The sequence below is a fragment of the Corvus brachyrhynchos genome, unplaced genomic scaffold (assembly GCF_000691975.1).
Source record: "Corvus brachyrhynchos isolate BGI_N302 unplaced genomic scaffold, ASM69197v1 scaffold152, whole genome shotgun sequence".
Lineage (NCBI taxonomy): Eukaryota > Metazoa > Chordata > Aves > Passeriformes > Corvidae > Corvus > Corvus brachyrhynchos.
Window position 1 is genome coordinate 3,660,005 of NW_008237447.1, and position 18,500 is coordinate 3,678,504.

The window sequence follows — 18,500 nt, forward strand, 5'->3', positions numbered from 1 at the left end:
CCCTGCCTAAAGCCCCTTCTCTTCCTTCTGCTTTTCCTCCCCGAGAACAGCGGATACAAGAAGGGCTGGCTGAGTCTCCGTGTTCGTGGGAACGAATCCCGTGCAGGTGCCGTCAGCGCGGCGGCGATGAGATCGGCCCCCGAACAATGGCAATAAAGAGCTTCCTGGAGTTTTCGCGGTGTTGCCCGGAGTCTGTATGGTGTGGAGAAAGTTTTTTCTTTGGAAGGTTTCTTGGGAGAGTTGATACCATTCAGCTCGTGGTCCAGAACTGCTTGTGTTCCGAAAGATAAGGCACTGAATGCCATGAGAAATCCAAGAGGGCAGGCAGCCACTTCACGTTTCTGTATTTGATGTTTAGCACTGTATGGGCCACCTTGTGCCTAAGCCTCTCAGTAAAATCAAAATGCCTGGTTCTTAAGTTGCTGGATCTGTCTGTAAACACCCTGTGGAGGAATTGTGTTGCCTTATCCTGCAGAAAGCAGGATTCCCATGCACCCAAATGCCTATAATGACCAGGTATTTATCCAGTTCTGGTTCCACCCTTTCCCTATTGAGTTTTTCTCTCCTACACCATGCAGTATGTTTCCCACACTACCTCTCTGAATTTCAACCTTGATGTCCCAGTCCCTGACAGCAAAGAGCTTTGCGGAGATGAGTGGTGAAATAGTCTTAGCTACAGGAGAGGGAAGCTCTTTAAAAGTTCATTTCTCTGAAGGGGGCACGGTCTCAGATCATCAAGGATGTGCAATCAGTTGTCAACTCCACCTTGAAGAGCTTGCACTGGAGTGGGATCTGGGAAGTTATGTATTCTGTAGTCATATCTTCCACTTTGTTCATTAGCAAGTGATGATTATGCCTGGCAGCAGTTGAGACTGTATCAGGATTTATACTGAGTTCCCCCTATCTCCAAAAGATGTTCGCATCAAATACAGAATCAAATTACAGAATTACATTTTAAGGTTCTAGTATTTGTATGATTTTGTAGCAAAGGACCACCACGTCCATCTCCATGCCTTTGGAGGGTTATGTTAACACTATAGAGGATGTTGCACTGGAATGTCTCCTAGGACAGGGAAGCAGTTGTAGTCTGTCTCTAATGCATGAGTAGATATTTGCTCTACTTGGATTTTTAGTCTTAGTGAAAAAAGACACAACAGGCAAAGGTTTTACAACTGTTCTTAGGGTTCAGTGCAGGCACAGCAGTAATGAATGATTGCCAGAATCTTTTAGAAGACTTAAAAAAGGATCAAGTCATCATTTTTAAGGCAGCCCTATAAATGTCAACAAATGCTTTTTTTTTCTCTTTTGGTTGCTGGTGGAGGAAATTAAAAAAAACGATTCCCACAAAATGAGCAATGTAAATCCTTTACTAAGGCAGGACTGTAATCCATCCTGAAGTGCTTTTGCATTAATTATGACAGCTGATAGCTCTGTACTTTTGACAAGACATACTTTTGATTGTAGTCTTATTCCAGGAAACATTATAGGAAAGACATGAGTGTCTTCCCAGCTTAGTGATTAAAGGCTGTAAAAAGGGGTGTCTGGCAGGTGTAGGAATGAAGCACCTGTCTGTACATCATGGGGTTTTCAAGTCCTTGCCATATTAGTACACTTGGAAAAGTCGATCTGAGTTTTTAGAAACAGGAGCTGACCTTTTCTTCCCAGAATTCAGTAACATGGACATCACATCACACCCCAAGTCAGGAGTATAACCAGAAATACTGTTCTTGCAGTTCTTTTCTGGCTCAGGTGGGTCTGAAATGAGCTAGCAGCATGTTGATAGAGAAAACAATTCCCAGCAAAAGACCCTTGGATTTTTGACTAACTATATATCTGAAAAATGTATCATTAAAATCATTTCAATGCCAGGTATGATGTCATACTTCTCCTGATTAACTCAGCTGTGCTAATCTGACCATTTCTGTAGGCATAGTAACACAGCTTTTGACATCCAGTGGCAGCTGACATCTAAACCAAACACAGAACTTCACAATTGGTCTGTGGAGCTGGAGCTCATGAGCAGCATGGCCAGAAGCTTCCTTGCTTCCAGACCAAAAGGGCAACAGGGCTTCTTTAGGAAACACACTTCAGAACAGAGTAAAGAGTAATACCCTAAAATATCAACAAGAGATAATGCGGAAAATCAGATGCAGAAGGTAAACATTTTATCAGAACCAGCAATATGTTTGCCTGCATTATCGTGTTGTTCATCAAGGTGACGTGTACAAATGTCCATATGTACAAATATTCCTAATGCTAAAGAAAGCAAAATAATTTTAATCCCCAAACATGATTCAGAAAGAGTCCTCAAGTATTTCCTCTCACTAAATTGCTACATAACAAGTTGCCCAACTTCCTGTACACTTTCAGCATAGATCTTAACATCGCCTTCTCCACCTTCCCAATCTTTTTCTTGTTGGTTTTCACTCAAAAAAGAATAGACAAACCCTTCCTCTAGCAGAGAAGCCATCTTTCTTAGTTGTTTCCTCTCCATTATTTCCTGTTCATCCTTTTCTAGGTGGCAAAGATGTCACAGGTGTGGGTAAATAGTTGGTGGGACTGCATGCAGTCACAACAGACAGTTCAGATCACTGACCACTTCATTGTCTGGGTCTGCTACATGATCTGATTCATTTTCTTGCACAATTTTTCTCCTGATCTGCAAGTCTTTGGGTTTCTCTCTGAAAAGCTAAACTCCCCCTCTTCTAGAAGGAGCCATCTGTGTTAGAGTACCTGTAGAGTTTGCCTTGGAAGACAAGCAAAATCTGAAGGGATAATCATGTTTTTCTAATGATACTCCTTGATAGCATCAGTGGTCAGTGATTAGGGAGGGGAAACCCAAGGAAAACATATATTTGGCAAAATATTATGGTTTTGTTGAATTCTGCAAATGGTGGAAGATGTATAGATGATTTAAGGAGAGAAAAACTTCCAGTGTTACAAGCTGGGAAACCTAGCTCTAGAAACAATTGTTCTGTGCTATGTCCTATAATAGATATTTTAAAGTAAATTTTGTATCATCTAGAGGGTAGCGAAGAAGTAGTCAAAATATGGTTGCAGAGTACCAAAACCAACTAAAGAAGCCCCACAGGAAATAAGGAGAAGGCAAGCTGCTAGTGACAGAAGTTAGAGACAGATCTATCCTGAGCTGCAAAACTGCTAAACACTCACGATCACATTAAAAACAGCAATTTGGAAAGTGAGATTTATTTGCATGGCTCGGTAAAAAAAAATCTCGTGAGAAAACCCCACTGCAGTGTCCCCCGAGCCTTGAAGAAATCTCTGTCTGGATAACAGCTTCTTACAGTAGTCCTTAATAAGTCCTTAATGCTTCTATTTGTCCCACCACACCTGAAAGTGGCACCATTGCTTCCCTTATGTGGAGGGTCCCTAGATCCAGGAGGGATCACAGAAAATGCATTTCCCTGCCCAGTGCACCATTCCTGGCCTATGTGGAAATCAGAGCACCAGATGTTCATCACTGGAGTCTGTGCATTTCCCTTTTGCATTGTTCTTTACCATACTTCAGCAGCTGCAGCAGAAGAGTTGGGGTTTTGCTTGCTTTGGGTAAGAAATTTTGAGTGGTGGAGGTGAGTCGCTGCTGTTTTTAATGGTTTGGGTTTGGTGGAAGCTGATTACTTAAAAAAAATAAAACCCCAGATAACATTTACTTACCAGATGCCAGCAAAAATGCAATGGTTTGAACAAATACTGTAACTAGTAATTTAGTTAAATCTATCCAACTGTGAAAATATATTGGCGTGAATAAAAATATATAGACATGAAACGCATTGCACTTTTTTTTTGTTGGAAAAAAAAAAATTGGCTTCAGTAAAGAGCAATTGAAGTTTGAAAATATGCTCCAGAGAAGAAATGTGTTCATTTCCATAAAACATATTGGTGTGTAAATATACAGAATGTATCAGTTCCAGAGCAATATTATGAATTCAGTGAAATTTTGTTCGGTGTTAGTTAGTAAGATGAAGCAAGTAAAAGGAATTGCTTGCTGCGAATACTACATATAAAGTATGTGTGGGATGAAGTCCCATTTATAAAGCAATTATAAATGTGAGATATTTCACAGACTTTTGGAGAAGAAAAAAGTCTATAAATCAACCCTGTCAATGCAATGCCAATGCAAAGTAAACCAAGGTCAAACCTCACTGGTATCATTCTCATTGAAAAATACCTAATCTACATTTTGAGTTGGTGAATATAATTGCAGAAGAGAATTACCAATGATGAGTGGAAGCAGAATTATCTTATTCATTACCTGACCTCTCATCCATATAATTTGTGGAATGAAGACACAGAAAAAATGGTGCTGCTAACATGATTCTCCATATATTCTAGTTAGGTTTCCCACTTCCTAGAGTGTTTGATAATTAGCAGAAGTGTGTACTTTCCTACGCCTTCTAACTCTCAACCAAGAACCAACTACTTGAAGAAATGTTAGTTCCCTACCCAAAACGACGGAATTGGGGAGTTATATAACTTTACCAGCTCTTATGCCATTATTTCCTTACGATTTTTTGAAAAGTTCCAGCCATGGTTGTGGAATCCAGAGGGTGGTTGGGCACTGGAACCCCAGGGCAGGGGTCACAGCACCAAGCCTGACAGAGTTCAAGAAGCATTTGGACAATGCTCTCAGGAACATGGTATGATTCTTTGGATGTCCTGTGCTGGGCCAGGAGTTTGACTCAATGATCCTGATGGCTCCCTTCCAACTCAGGATATTCTCTGATTCTCTGATTCTCTGATCCTTGTGGGGACCTTCCAATGCAGGATATTCTATGATTCTATGTAATGCATGTTACAGTTGGACATAAGAACATATTAATGCATGGAATTAAGTAGACATTAGTTGTGTTTTAAATGAGCTTGAACAGATTTGCATTTAGTTTAGAATGCATCCTAGCTAACATCTTTGGAATATGCATTTTTCCATTTATCTAATTTTTTCTTTTTTAAATTTATAATGTTTTCTAATTTGTAGTTGCTTTGCCTTTTATCACTTAAGCACAGATTATGTTATGTGCTGCACAAAACCTCTCTTGCACCCAGCTGAAGTGACAAAAAAGTATTCAAAAATTCAGTAAAGAAGGGAGTTGTTCCTTCTGTAGAACATCATGTCATCCATTTTACTTTCTTAAGAGCAGCTTTGATTACTGACAAGAGTACAATGATTTTCCCACATGTTCTGGTAACATAAAGGAGGCTCTAGACATTTAGATCCAACATTTGGGTTTTTTCAGGCTAAGATTTTCACATTAGTGCATCCCATATTGAAAATGTTTCCTAATACAAGTCAAAGTATTTTAACTGATCCAGAGTAAGACTCATAGAATTCAACAAATGTATCAGTTTGCCCATACTAAAGAGTCCTAAAATACTTGTTGAAGCACATCCATGCTTTTTAAAACGGGGGTCTAAGAATTCGGAGGACCTTTGTGAAAAGAGCATTTCTTTTGCTGTCTCTATGAAAATCAGCCCAAGGCATGAGCCTCAGGGAAATAAAAAAAAAAAGCACACAACTGACTTTAAAGATTATAGCCTTTATAATTTCTACATATCCTGTCTCTGCTAACAGCCTCCTAAGAATGAGACGATCTGGCAGTGGAATACAGCTAGACTGGACTACCAGTGCTCTTTCCAGCAACGGGAATGAGATTGTAGTGTTAGATACCACAGTTAGAAAGAGCAGACTCTACCTGACCTGTGTCTGACCAGCCACAATTGTCCTTACTGAAGACCTGCTTGATTGTGTCCTGGCATGCACACCAAAGAAACCAGGGAATATGAGAAATTGTGTACTCCAGTTTTTGCTCTTCTGTTCAGACAGGATGTTGAGGGCGTTAATAACCCCTAATGATCCTGTTCAGCTGGAGTCTCCACCCACACCCATGGGCTCAGGAGCTCTGCTTAAGCTGATCTGTGTTAGGAGAGTGCATGTCTCTAGCTTAGTCCTACTCCTACTTGGTCATGGAATACTTTGAGCCAGATTTTAATCGATTGCTTCGTCCTGTGACCACTGATCCTAACCTCAGCCTTCACAGTGTGGTCTGTGACCTGCTCCAGTACTGTGATATTGCCTTACAGTCTGGAATCCTGGCTGGACTTTGCTATAACCTCTGGGTCTGTCCTTGCTTGAGCACTGTGGGACTGGGGTAGGGGTGGTGAGTCCTCTGTCCTCATGGGCTGGGCATCCCTGTGTTCCTGGCTCGCCTTTCCTTAGGAAGCAGCTCTGCTCTTGTTAGTTCCCAGCAGATGTAGTCTGAGAGACCACAGTTCCCAAGGAATTGGGAATAGATCTAAGTCTTTGGTTTCAGAGATTTGTGTCGTCTTTTGATCTGCTGACGCTAGGCAGAATCAAAAGGAGGTCGTGTGGTTTAAAAAAAAAAAAAGAGTAGAGGAAAAATCCACAAGGGAGGAAGGTAAAATATGTTCAGACAAATTATTTTGGGAGAGTAGCTCTAGAAAAAGCACAGGTGTGATGGAAGGTCAGGGTAAAATTAGGACTACAGGTTGAATGGACAAAAAAGGCTGGCATAAAACTGAGGTTGAAATCTGAGGGAAGATAAATTGTTAGTAAGGAAAACCAAAGCGTGGAGAACATGTTGAGACCCCAGAATGAAAGGAGTTTGCGATCATCCAGGTGAGGAGTTTAGGACCAGCAGATTATTTGGGAAATAAGAAGGATAAGATAAATCTGAAGACAGACTAAAGTTTCAAAGAGGAACTTAGAATCCTTGAGTCCAGAAACCGGACTGAGGAGCCACAGGATGGAGAGCATGAGTCAAGACTAGAAAACAGGTAACAAAGGGAAACTGTGTGGTGATGAAAACCCAGAAAATAAAGTCCAAAAGTAAAAAAAAAAAGAGAATAATAAAAAAAAAGAAGACACAAAGCACAAAAAGAGAAAATTGAGATTTAAGTAGTACAACTTACACAGCACGAGCTGAGAAGCCAGAGGAATGGAAAGGGGAATCATAAAAGTAGCTTCTGGTAGATGAGACAAACTAGGAGAATAACAAAACTTCAGGCTTTAAACAAAAGGACCCAAGTTGCTTTGTAGGGCCCAAAACTCATTGTATCTCACTGTCATAATGCATCTGCTTTTAGTAAATATCTGATATTCATGATAAATTATTTATGAAGTTACTATCTCCTCTAGGAAACAGTAATTTTCTCTACCCCTCCCTTGCTGATGAGCTCAAATAAAAAGATGTCAGGTGGATTTAAAGTCTCTAAGCCTTCTGGTGATCTGCATGGATATTGATGTGATAACATTTTTTCTCCTTCATTCACTTCCATGAATTTTAGGGAAATATATACATTTACTGTATGTAAGGATCTTATAGTTAGGAGATGGTCATAATGAAAGAAATGAACTTGTTAGTTATACAATCTTTATGTTGCTTTTGCATTTTTATATGATGAACTAAAACTGCCTGACAGCTCTTCCTTCTGTTTTCTTCCGTGCCTTGTCCATCTGTTGTCCTGTTCTACCCGTCCTCCACATAACACAAAGCCTTGGGCTCAATCAGCCCAACAAGAAGCTCTGGGGATGATTCATGGGTTTGGGGGTAAAGAAGACACTGATAGATAGAATCACTAATTCATTAACTGAAGAAAATATGGAAAATATGTATTCAATATGGCAGAGGTCTGAAAGAAAAGGAAAAGACAGTCTCCAAGTAACTAAATGAAGCCTTTGAGAATTGGATTATGTTTCACTATGCCTCAGAGTTCCTCTCTGATGTTAGGTAAGTCACTCAGACCAAATGTTTTTACAGTGCTAATAAATTGATATTAATGCTCATTTTCTCAGTTCCCAACTTCATACCAAAGAGTCTTATCTGCAGGAATGTGAAGTACTGCAGACATCCTAAAACCGGTGTGAACTGGACTAAGAACACGCAGAGCGGTGTAATGAAAATTGGCCACTTGGAATTAGTGGTTACCTTTGACATTAATCTTAATTAAATACTTCATTATAATGTATCTGCAGAACGAGGACAAATTAAGGTTGCATAGGCAATTCTGAATCCTGGTATTTCTTAAGTCTTTGATTTTTCAATTTTAGTGATGTTCACATGGCTTTGTATATCAATTTGGTCATTTATTAGACTTCAGTTATTTACTTTTTTTTTTTTGTATGAGCTTACCACCTTTAATGTAGTTAGTCTTCTGAAATATTTGCCTAACCCTTAAAATCTGCTCTATCTCAGAAGCGTAATCATTATGAATGAAGTCAGTGAAAGTGTCAGGATATTTTTTTACCCTGGAGAGTGTGAATCTCTTGTATTAAGCCAATAAATCACAAATGAACACAGACATTATGACTACTAAGATAAATACTTACATTGCAAATTGTTACTGGCTCAAAATATGAAACTGACTTCACCCATCTTTGGAAGAAAAATAGTGAAAATCTATTTGAAAAGGAGTAAACTGGAAGGAATTATGCAAAATACAACAACTTGTCAGTCTGTTAAACTGTTGTTTCAGAGTAGGTGAGAGTTGTTTGTTACTGTAACTGCTACATTATTTTGCAAGTAAATAAACCTATTTTTTTTTAAAGCAAAACATTGTTATTTGTGATCAAATTGAAATGCATGCGAATCATAGAAATCTATGGAATACAAACATTTGTAAGTTTGCTAGGTGATTTTTAATGCTTTTAAAACATAAAAATGCAGTAAAGTGTTTCATTACATCACTTGCCATTGTGATACAGAACAATCAAATCAGACAGTTTGCTGCTAGGTGGAAAATAGAATTAAGAATTATAAAAAAGTACGTGTTGCACTACATGCAGCCATAAAAAACTGTAATACAGAAGATTTAATGGATTAGCATCCAAAATTCAAGTTTCTATAGCAGTGAGATACAAGAGTTATAAAGGAAAATATTTATGACAGAGGAGCAGAAGAAACTATAAAAAGGTTTTCAAGGTACTTATTAAAGAAAATCTAGGTTCTCTGATAGCCACAAAATTGTTTTTTGGCAAGTGCATTCGGTTGCCATTAATACCTCAGTTGTTGGAAGATGGTACTAACTTTAAAATAATGACATATAAAGCAAGATTTTTGATTCTTATGGGTCTAAATTATGGGTCCTGAGTTTTTTGAGTAATATCAGGACTGTGTTGAAGCATATTGTCAGTAAGTTTTTAAGTGACAGATGATAAGATTAGAATGAGCTGAAAATTAGCCCTTGCTAGAGGCTGTCTATGGAAATAGGGGTAAGTAGGGACACATACAAAATGTCATTTAAAAATTCTTTTTCTGGGTTTTAGTTGTCTGAAATTTTTCACTTACAACAGAGATTTAACTGTGCCAGAATTAATTGGATTAAGCTATGTCTCATTTTTTAAGATCAGAATGATTTTTATAACACCAAACTATAGAAAATCACTAAACACAGCTATACTGTGTGTGTAGCCTCAGTTTTTCCTGTGGAAGTATAAAGACTGAAATTAGCAAATGCTATCTGAGCAGCAGGCAATCCACTGGAGGCTGGTTTCTTGCCTACAGCAGAACTCAATTTGATTTGCTCCATATTTATAACTTTTGCATTTTACAGAGGTCAAAAAAGGTTAATTAAATAATTTCAATATTTCACTTTAACGGTATACAATAACTATTTACTGTATAAAAGGTAAGTTGAAGAAGGAAAAATAAGAAACTTTATGTTCAGTTCTTGTGTTCTGTTAAGGCATTTGTGATATGTGGAAAATAGAAGGTAAGACTGGATATTTTTCCAATATTCATACTCCAAGTATAGCTTGATCTATGAAAATGCTTCTTCACATCAAAACTAATTATCACTATAACATTATGAAACACATGCTTATCTTTTAAAAAATTAGCTATTTTTTATTTCAGATATTTAATGAAGATTGAACTTACAGAGTAGGGACTGTCTTTGTTTTTCATAATTGTTTCATGTGCAGCATTTCCAAAAGTGATGAAGGATTGCAGATGGGAATGAAGTTTACTAAATGACTCATCAGAGTCTGGGAAGATGCAATACATTCCTTTTGTGACTCCTATTTGCAAGCATACTCTGAGGATGTTAACAAAATACAGCAGCAGACCAAGACCAAAGTCTCTGTTGTTTCAAGATGACCCTAAAGACTCTGTAAGTGAAGGCACCAGAACAATCTGGGACAGCTGCTAAGCAACTATATTTTCCTGCAGCTTCTAGATCCACTTTTCTCTCCAAGCTTAAGAATGTTCATGATTTTCCTGGCCTTCACAGCAGTATATTTACAAAAGCATAACTTTTGATCTAAGTTTTTGTGTAAGTTATCACATGCAGCAGTTTTAGATATTTTAAGTACATCATTCATTAATCTTTTACACTGACAACAGTAACAAAATTAGAAAGGCAAAGGAGTTCCCAGGGGTATGACCTTATGAGAGCTGTGCTCACTAGTGTATTTTGGCCTGGTTTTCTCCAGGGATTTTAGGGAAATGTTTGCTGCGTGAGGTTTTGCAGTTCATACTGTTTAAGGAATCTCTTTAACCTCTCTAGCCTGTGACTGTTGGACTCCACCACTTCTTTCAGAGGTTAGACAGTCTAATTTGATAAAAATATGTAAGGTCTTCATGACAATACTTTTTGACAGTATTCTGATAAGAGACCCAGACAAAACTTTGCAAGTTCCAGTGAGCTTTAGGTCTTTGACTAATGCCATGCAACAACTGATTTACATTTAGGCGACACATTTGTCTGAACTACATAAATTATCATATCAACTCAGTTTAGTTGAAATTGTGGTGTTAATGTGTTATCATTAGTCACTCACTGTTGGTTACAGTCATGAGTAAGGCTGAAGGTTTGCAATTTGCATTGTGTCATATCATGTGGAAATCAAGTGTCTGACACTTTGAATTGTGCCAATAAAGGTGTTTTGTTTGTCTTCAAAGACCATAATTTGCACTTCCAAATGTGACCATGAAATGTCTCTCTCTCAGTATTTATTTTCATTTTGTAGTGCTTCCGTGGTCTCACTGTCTGGCTATATGGATCAGTAGTATAAAGCAACACTTTTTTTTTGGTGTAGCAAAGCTGGAGACCTGTATTCTGTGCCTACAGATATTCACCAGAAGAATGTTACCATTTTAAAATCGTATCGTACAAGAGGAATTACCTGACTATACTGCCTAATGTCTGTGCTAGCCCACACTAGTCTATAGATGAAGAAGAAAAAGAGAAGTAAAATGAACTTATCTCATTCCCTGAGTTTCTTGAAATTGAAATATTTTGCTGTTTTGTGCCTTTAACAATTTTGAGAGGTGAGGAGGATGTTGCCATACTTGTTTGTATTAAGACCTCTGTCCTGAAAGTACTTCTGAACTGAAAGGGAAACAAATAGCAGCGTAAATGAATGATCTGCATAAATATTAAGAAAGGGCAGGATGTTTCTGAATTTCAAAAGATATAATTTAGGTTAAAATTCTATATGGGCTTGCAATGTAAAAGCCCTTTTAATTTACTGATTCTGGACTGTATTTTAACAAAGCAGACAGATCACAAGGTATATAAATTTAGTCAAGCTCCACTAAGAACATTGAAACCATTCATGCACTTAAAACTATGCAGACCCTTTTCTAAATTCTGACTGACTGAAAACTTTAAGGTATGCTTACATTGGTTTGTTTTATTTTTTATCCTGTGTGCTGTAACAGTGACCCTCCAGATCATCCACAGTTACTGGGCTCTGTGCAGCATCAGAGAGTGGTCTTGGAAGTATAAAAGCTGGATTTCTTTATGAAACTACATCACAATGCAGCCTTGAGAATATAGTTTACACACTTCACCACCTAATGGGTTTTTTAATACACAAAACCAGACTACAGTTAGTAGGAGGAACCCCCAGCACCCGTGTGCTTATAATATTTTCAGAATGAATGGTTTTGTTCTGCAGAGCCATTCTTATTGTGTTTTCTTGATTGGTGGCATATGCCTATCCTTACCTACAAGGATTTCTTCAAATGAATTGAATTGTATCAATTTCATAATTGAAAGCATAGTGGGGTTTTGGTGCTTTTTAGAAATTCAGGGGGGAACAAAAAAAGCATTAGATTTGCAAAGATTTTTTTGGGACCTACTATGAAATTTTCTTTCTTCATTGTAAATTGAACTTTTCTTTGAGAAGGTTACTTGTACTAAATTAATTTCTTTTCAAAACATGTTTTTCCTTAGTTTGTTATTTTTCACAGACCATGGGACTTTGTAAATGAGCAAAATTCTTCCTTATTTTCAACACGAGAAAATCAAGAACAATCAAATCCTGTATTTTCCATGTAGCAGCTCAAATTAATTTCAGCCTCAATAGGAAAACATTTTGCTACTTCATCTAGTGAAATTAGCCTAAGCTTTTCTCCTCTTCTCACTGTGCTGCTTGGGTCACCATGAGCTGGAAAGATCTCTTTTGTTGCACAGCCAAGTTGTGACTAAGCTCTACTTGGGACCCTGTTCGGAGAAAATTATCACTTGACCAGAAGCAGAGCATCTTGGAAAGCTGATTAAAATCCTGCAAACTGGCAAGGAGTATTAAGACTAGTATGCAGAATTTTCATAAATATAATTTAGAGCAAACTAATAATAGACGTCTGGGCCATAATAGCTCAATAGAGGAAGAACTTAAGGCTAAAGTGAATGTATTAAATATTTATAAGAAAAACATGCATTACTTGATGCTGTCTTTCACCTCAGCATCTTCCCACGGGGAATGGGATGACCCTGGATGATTGTTGTGGGGTACAAGATTTGATATTGTGGCACTGAGCAGTTTAAGCAAAACATTTTTTCTTTAGTTTAGCTTTTAATGGAGAAAAGCCCTCTTTCATTTACACTGGGAATTTTGTGATCCTCTGGCTTGGAATCTCATTTATTTCCTGAAAACAGTATCCAGCTGGATCTGTAGCTCAGGTGGTGATTGTCTCTTCTTCTGTGTCTCTCATCTCTCTTTCTCTCATTGCTGCAGAAATTGTGACAGTCCTCACAGCGGGGTTTGACTGCCACTCCACTGAGGAATTTACAAAATACTCGTTAGGGTACACATTCTCTCTCTGCTTCTAAATTCATTTCTCTTTCTCAGATACTCAAGATATTGCCACACACTTGTGTCTACTTAGCAGACCAGCTGATATGCCCATAAGTCTTTTCTATCAAATCCAAACAAACCTCATTAAATCAGCAATAGAAAATAATATTGGATTGCAACTTTAAGAATAACTTTAATAAGTCAAGATGAGGAATGCTTTCTCCTTTTGTTGTGGAAAATAAATATTTTTCTTGAAGAAAATCTAGCCTTTAAATGTACATATAGCTCTGTTTCTTTCTATTTCTCAAATTTCTGAAAGCATGAATTTTGACGTGAAAGTGCTCATAGAGTGGAATAAAGTAAGTCCACTGTCTTGAAATATATTGGCCTCAGTGCAGTATGTAATTTCTACCAAGAAGTTAAGACTGATAAACTTTCCTCACATTAAAATAATAAAAGTACATTTGAGATATTTTAATTCAGTAACAAGTAATATTAATAAACACTTATTGAATAGGACACAATAAATAGTCTACAAATGAGCAATTGAGTTGTTCGGTACTTCCCTGGTGATTGGTAACACTCCCAGTCTACATAAATTAGTGCTGGGATTTTTTTTGTTTTTGTGAAGGAAATAATTGCTATGGCAATGTGCTTCTGGTTTTAAATGTTTAGCATTTGCATTCTTAGGTGCATAAGGCGCCATTATTTCAACACTGGACTGTGAAACTCATTTGTTTCTCTACTGGAATGACAGACTAGATTTTTCTCTACAATGTTTTAAGAAGTGCCTCCCTTTTGAAGTGAAGTCTGTGTGACCTTCTGGTATGGAACAGTGTTGTTAAAGCATGTCCTGAATGTGGCCGTTGTGTAATACAACAGACATTTACTATCTGTCCCACTTGAAAAAGGCTTAGCAATACAAAATCAGTGATGCACAGATGCATCATCCACCTTCCACACGACTTCATTGAGGTTCATGCTTAAACAATCTGAAATTTCTCTGAAATTGCTAAGCTCTCTTCTTTTGGTATACATTTGTCCATGATCAAGCTGTCATTTCGATTTACCAGCTTCTCCCCCATCTGGTTTTGAGTATTTAATTACTTTTTCCTATGAAGTTGCTCTTTTATGTTTCTTGAGAATTTCTCTGCTCCCCATTTGAGGATCTCAGCATGTGGAAGGAACGTGTTGTGTTAAAATTCCAGCCCTACAAAGGATTCATAGTAGTATGGTAGTCTAAAAATTCCATGTCAGGAAACTAATCTTTATAGCGTTCAGTGATAAAAGTTCCTGTTGATTCTGGTACTGATTTCCAAAACTTAGAATAATAAACTGGGGCAAATTATGCATTTCTAAACCAGATATACAGTGTTGCTTTCTTTGGAGTCCTACAAGTGTGAAGGGGCCTCCTCATTAGTAAGCATTGCCTAAAAATTAGAGCCACCGTAATGCAGTGGTACCTGGCAGAAAGAGGATTACTAAAAGAAAATTCATCTGGTTTGCTACTACACTAGCTGGTACTTCAAATTATTTTCTTGATTTTTAGAGGTTTTTTCCTAAATAAGATATAAATTTTCTCACCTATTTGAATGGAAAATACTTTTGATTCCCTGCGTCTCAGTGGTTTCCTTCACAATTATTTAGTTCTAGTGAAAGGGACAAGGGCTATACAAAATATTCAAGTAGAGTTTTGACATAAAACTATTGCAGAGAAATTTCTTCTGCCTTATCTGTGATGCATCCATGGATGTAGTCCATAATTCAGTAGATTTTTCTCACTCATAGAATAGTGTTCTGAAAGGGATTTAACAGCCATGTGGATGTGGCACTTGGGTTAGTGCTGGGACCTGCTCCGAGAGATGTCCCTGGTCTCAGGGTGAGGCTGAGGCTGGTGCTGAGACAAAGATTTTGCAGAAGAGCTGAGCTTCCAGGGTCATGAGTGGAAGGAAAAAGAAGGAATGCTGATTTCTGTAGATGTAGGTGTTTTTTTGGAGTCTTCATCCTCATCCCACTTAGGTGGAGTTCAAGCCCTTTGCCTCAACGCTATGGATGAATCTGGAGAAGCCCTTGGGGTGCAGGTGCCGTGTGATGTATTTCTGAGAAATGGCATAAAACTAATGCTTTCTCCCAAGAAACCTAGAGCAGCTTGTGAGAGGTGCAGCCCTAGATATAAACTCTGAGCCAAGGACTGGGGAAAAGGCACCAAATCAAACCCCCAGATCCAGGAAAAGGTGGGTACTGCAATTGCTGCTACCTCTCCATCTTGCACCTCAGAGGAATGTTTTGCTTTGCTCCAGCTAAAGACCAAGCAGTGGTCAGAACTGGGATGTGGATTTAAAAATCATTTAAGTCCTGATGTTGAGGGGGATGTAGATGGGAAATGCAGTCGGAAAAGGAAAATGCTACAGGTGTGGGCCGGCTGTGGACTGTTTTAAATATTGATGTGTTAACTTTTTTACAGCTAGAAATCCAGTGTGTAGCCTGTGTTAATCTGAATGGAGGCTCTAGATAACCACTGGGACTGGTTGTACAGAGAATCTGGCATAAATATTTACAGTGTCTCTCAGTCAACCAAAACTTCTAATTCAGAAAAATAAATTAGCGTAACAGAGAGACCATACTTCTAACTCCTTCAAACAAGGTTGTGACAAAGGGTAGTAGAGAGAAAAATTAGATAAAATGATAAATTCTCATTAATTTTTTTCCTACTTTCCCAACTGGTTATATGGAACACCCAAGAGAAATGGGGGAAAATGTTTACCTTTTCCATATCAAATCACAAAATTCAGATTACTTCATCATTCAACCACTTTGCTTACTTTTAGGATAGAAATTGAAATGGAAAGATCAGATGCTTCAACTTTTTGCAGATTAAATTTTGCACAAATGTTACAGCTGCTGTTTAATTTCATCCTGCTTAGTACTTTCATAGGGGTTGTCTCAAATGGAATTTTAATTCTGAAAAAAGAAACCCCACTAGCTGATGAAAAGTGACTATATGAGTTTACTCAAAAGAAACAATTTAAATTAATTTTGTCTTCTGTGGAAGTAAAGTCTGCAGTGCTGAGTTCCAAACTAGAGGAATTTATGACCAAACTTTCTCACTTGCATTCCATAACATGTGGTCACTTAAAATGGGAAAGCAAATAATTCAAGAGTTTTCAAGTCCAGAGAGGAAGAAATCAAAGCCAGCCTAGGATTTTTTTTTGGTTTTTCACGACTGCAAAGTCTATACAACATAACATCCAGAGACCATCCAGAAACTTGGCTACATGGTTACTGATTTGTTCTGTTTTAGAACAGATCAATGAGTTCTATACATTTTACTGCTTTCTACTTGATTTTGTTAGACAAAGCCCTAATGAGAGCTGTAAGTTATTTTCCTTTTCTCTTTTCCTCTTCTCTTTTCCCCCCTGATTTTGCTAAAACATCTGGTTTTAGCCTGGTCATGTCAGAGCTGGAAACTTCCTAGGAGTGTTAAGATGGCACTGAGGTTCCTTATTAACATCTAGCAGAATCATCCTCAGCAGCTTTAAGAATCACCCTCTGGGCAGTGATACTAAAAAAGTCTTGAGCTAGCTTGTGAATCAGGTAGGCAATAGGTTTGCAGTAGCTGTTAGGAATCTGTTCTAGCTTTGCTTCTTACAACTATTTTGAAACAAATAGGGCTTTGTAATGTCATTCTCCCATCCCATCCTCCATAAGCAAATCAATAACCATGTTTTGCTTCCAGTTAGTCCTGGAGTATCCCACTTTCCGAGTCTTTGTTTCTGCTACAATATTATTTTTTGGGGATTTTTTTTCTGCACTCTACTGTTGCGTATTTGATTTTTTAATGGTATATTTTTGTGTATTTCCTATTGCAAACAATATTTTATTCATTTCAAAAAAAAACCCCAAACCACCAATTTTACCAGACCATACGTTTGATGTTCTGCTTAATATTGTGATAAGTCTTCTGAGATATTGTGGTTTCTGTCAGTTAAATGACATAGTCTTTTATCTTGTGACACTTACCTCACATTTATTTTACTGCAAGCTCCACAGGAAGCCGTCACAGTACTAAGCTGTCAGAGTTCAAGAACCATCTGCATGACACTCTTAGTTTATGATTTAATTTTAGGGGGTCCTGTAAGGAACACGGAGTTGGACTTCAGGATCCTTTTGGGCCCCTTCCAACTTGAGATGTTCTATGATTCTGTGTTTTATTTGACTGAACTTTCATATGTAAGGCAGTGAGAAGGTTTGGTTTGGACTTCAACAATGCCATTGAGAAATGGAACATTTAAATTATTCACCAGTATTTTGAAGGGAAACCTGTCCAATCAAGAGTCAATATTTTTAAAATGGGGAACTCCTTCATACTGAGGCTTAATAAACTACTGAGGCTCTACGCCTTTCTTTGTCTAGAAATGCTCTGTCATGTTTCAGTAACATTTAAAAGAGCTCACGATTTTTTTCTTTGCTTCTATAATAGTAATTCTAAGTACATAATAAGCATTATATAATCCCCTATAATTACTAAGGGGAAACAAAGAAAATATAGTCTGTCTTGTGCTGGTATAAGAAGATATAACCTTAAACAATGCTTTTATTTACATTAAGATATTGGAAATCACCTTATTGTGTCGAGAATAAATTGTTGCTAGAACCTCTTTCCACTTTCGCTTATTTTTCTCTCCAGCTGTTTTGCATATTTATTAGCTTCTTATCAGAGATACTTTGAATATAATTTTGGAATACGAAAATAAATATTTTCCTACTTTTTGTATCAGGATACTTGTAAAGAAGTACATTTCCTGCATGGTGTACAGGGAGTTAGGCATGCAATTTCCATTAATAATGAACCACGCAGAAAATTTGCCCTTGAGAGGTACACATATAGGCAACACAAACATTAATCATTGAAGTTGTCCAGCATCCCTGAACTCCTTTCTTGTCCAAAACCTATAGGATGTGTAAGAATTTAATTTCATGTTGAAACAATTGGAATTCATCTGACTCATCTTACATAAAGAAATATCTTTGTACAAAGTCAGGAAAGCTGTGTCTTCTGCTGTATCTTCCACAGAGTTTAGTGGACAGAGAGACCCTACCAATCCCTCTAAATATGCAATTTGCTCAATTCTAGTGCTTACTTTCAGATTCCGTTATTTTCAGGCAAATAATAAGCCTATTATTTGTGTTGCCAGAAAACAGGTCTGATGGTTTTATAAGGGATCCTATAAAACTTGGATGTGTCACTTTAGATATAAACTATATTTCTCAGGAGTTTGCTAGAATATGTCACCACTTTCTGTGCCTAGATGTGAGTACAAGAGTGCTTGTTTCCTTCTCTGTTAGTCAACAATCCTGTAATATTCATGTATATACTTCCCACTTTAAAAAGCATTACTCACTTCAATGGGATACACAAGAGTAAAATTGAGACTACATG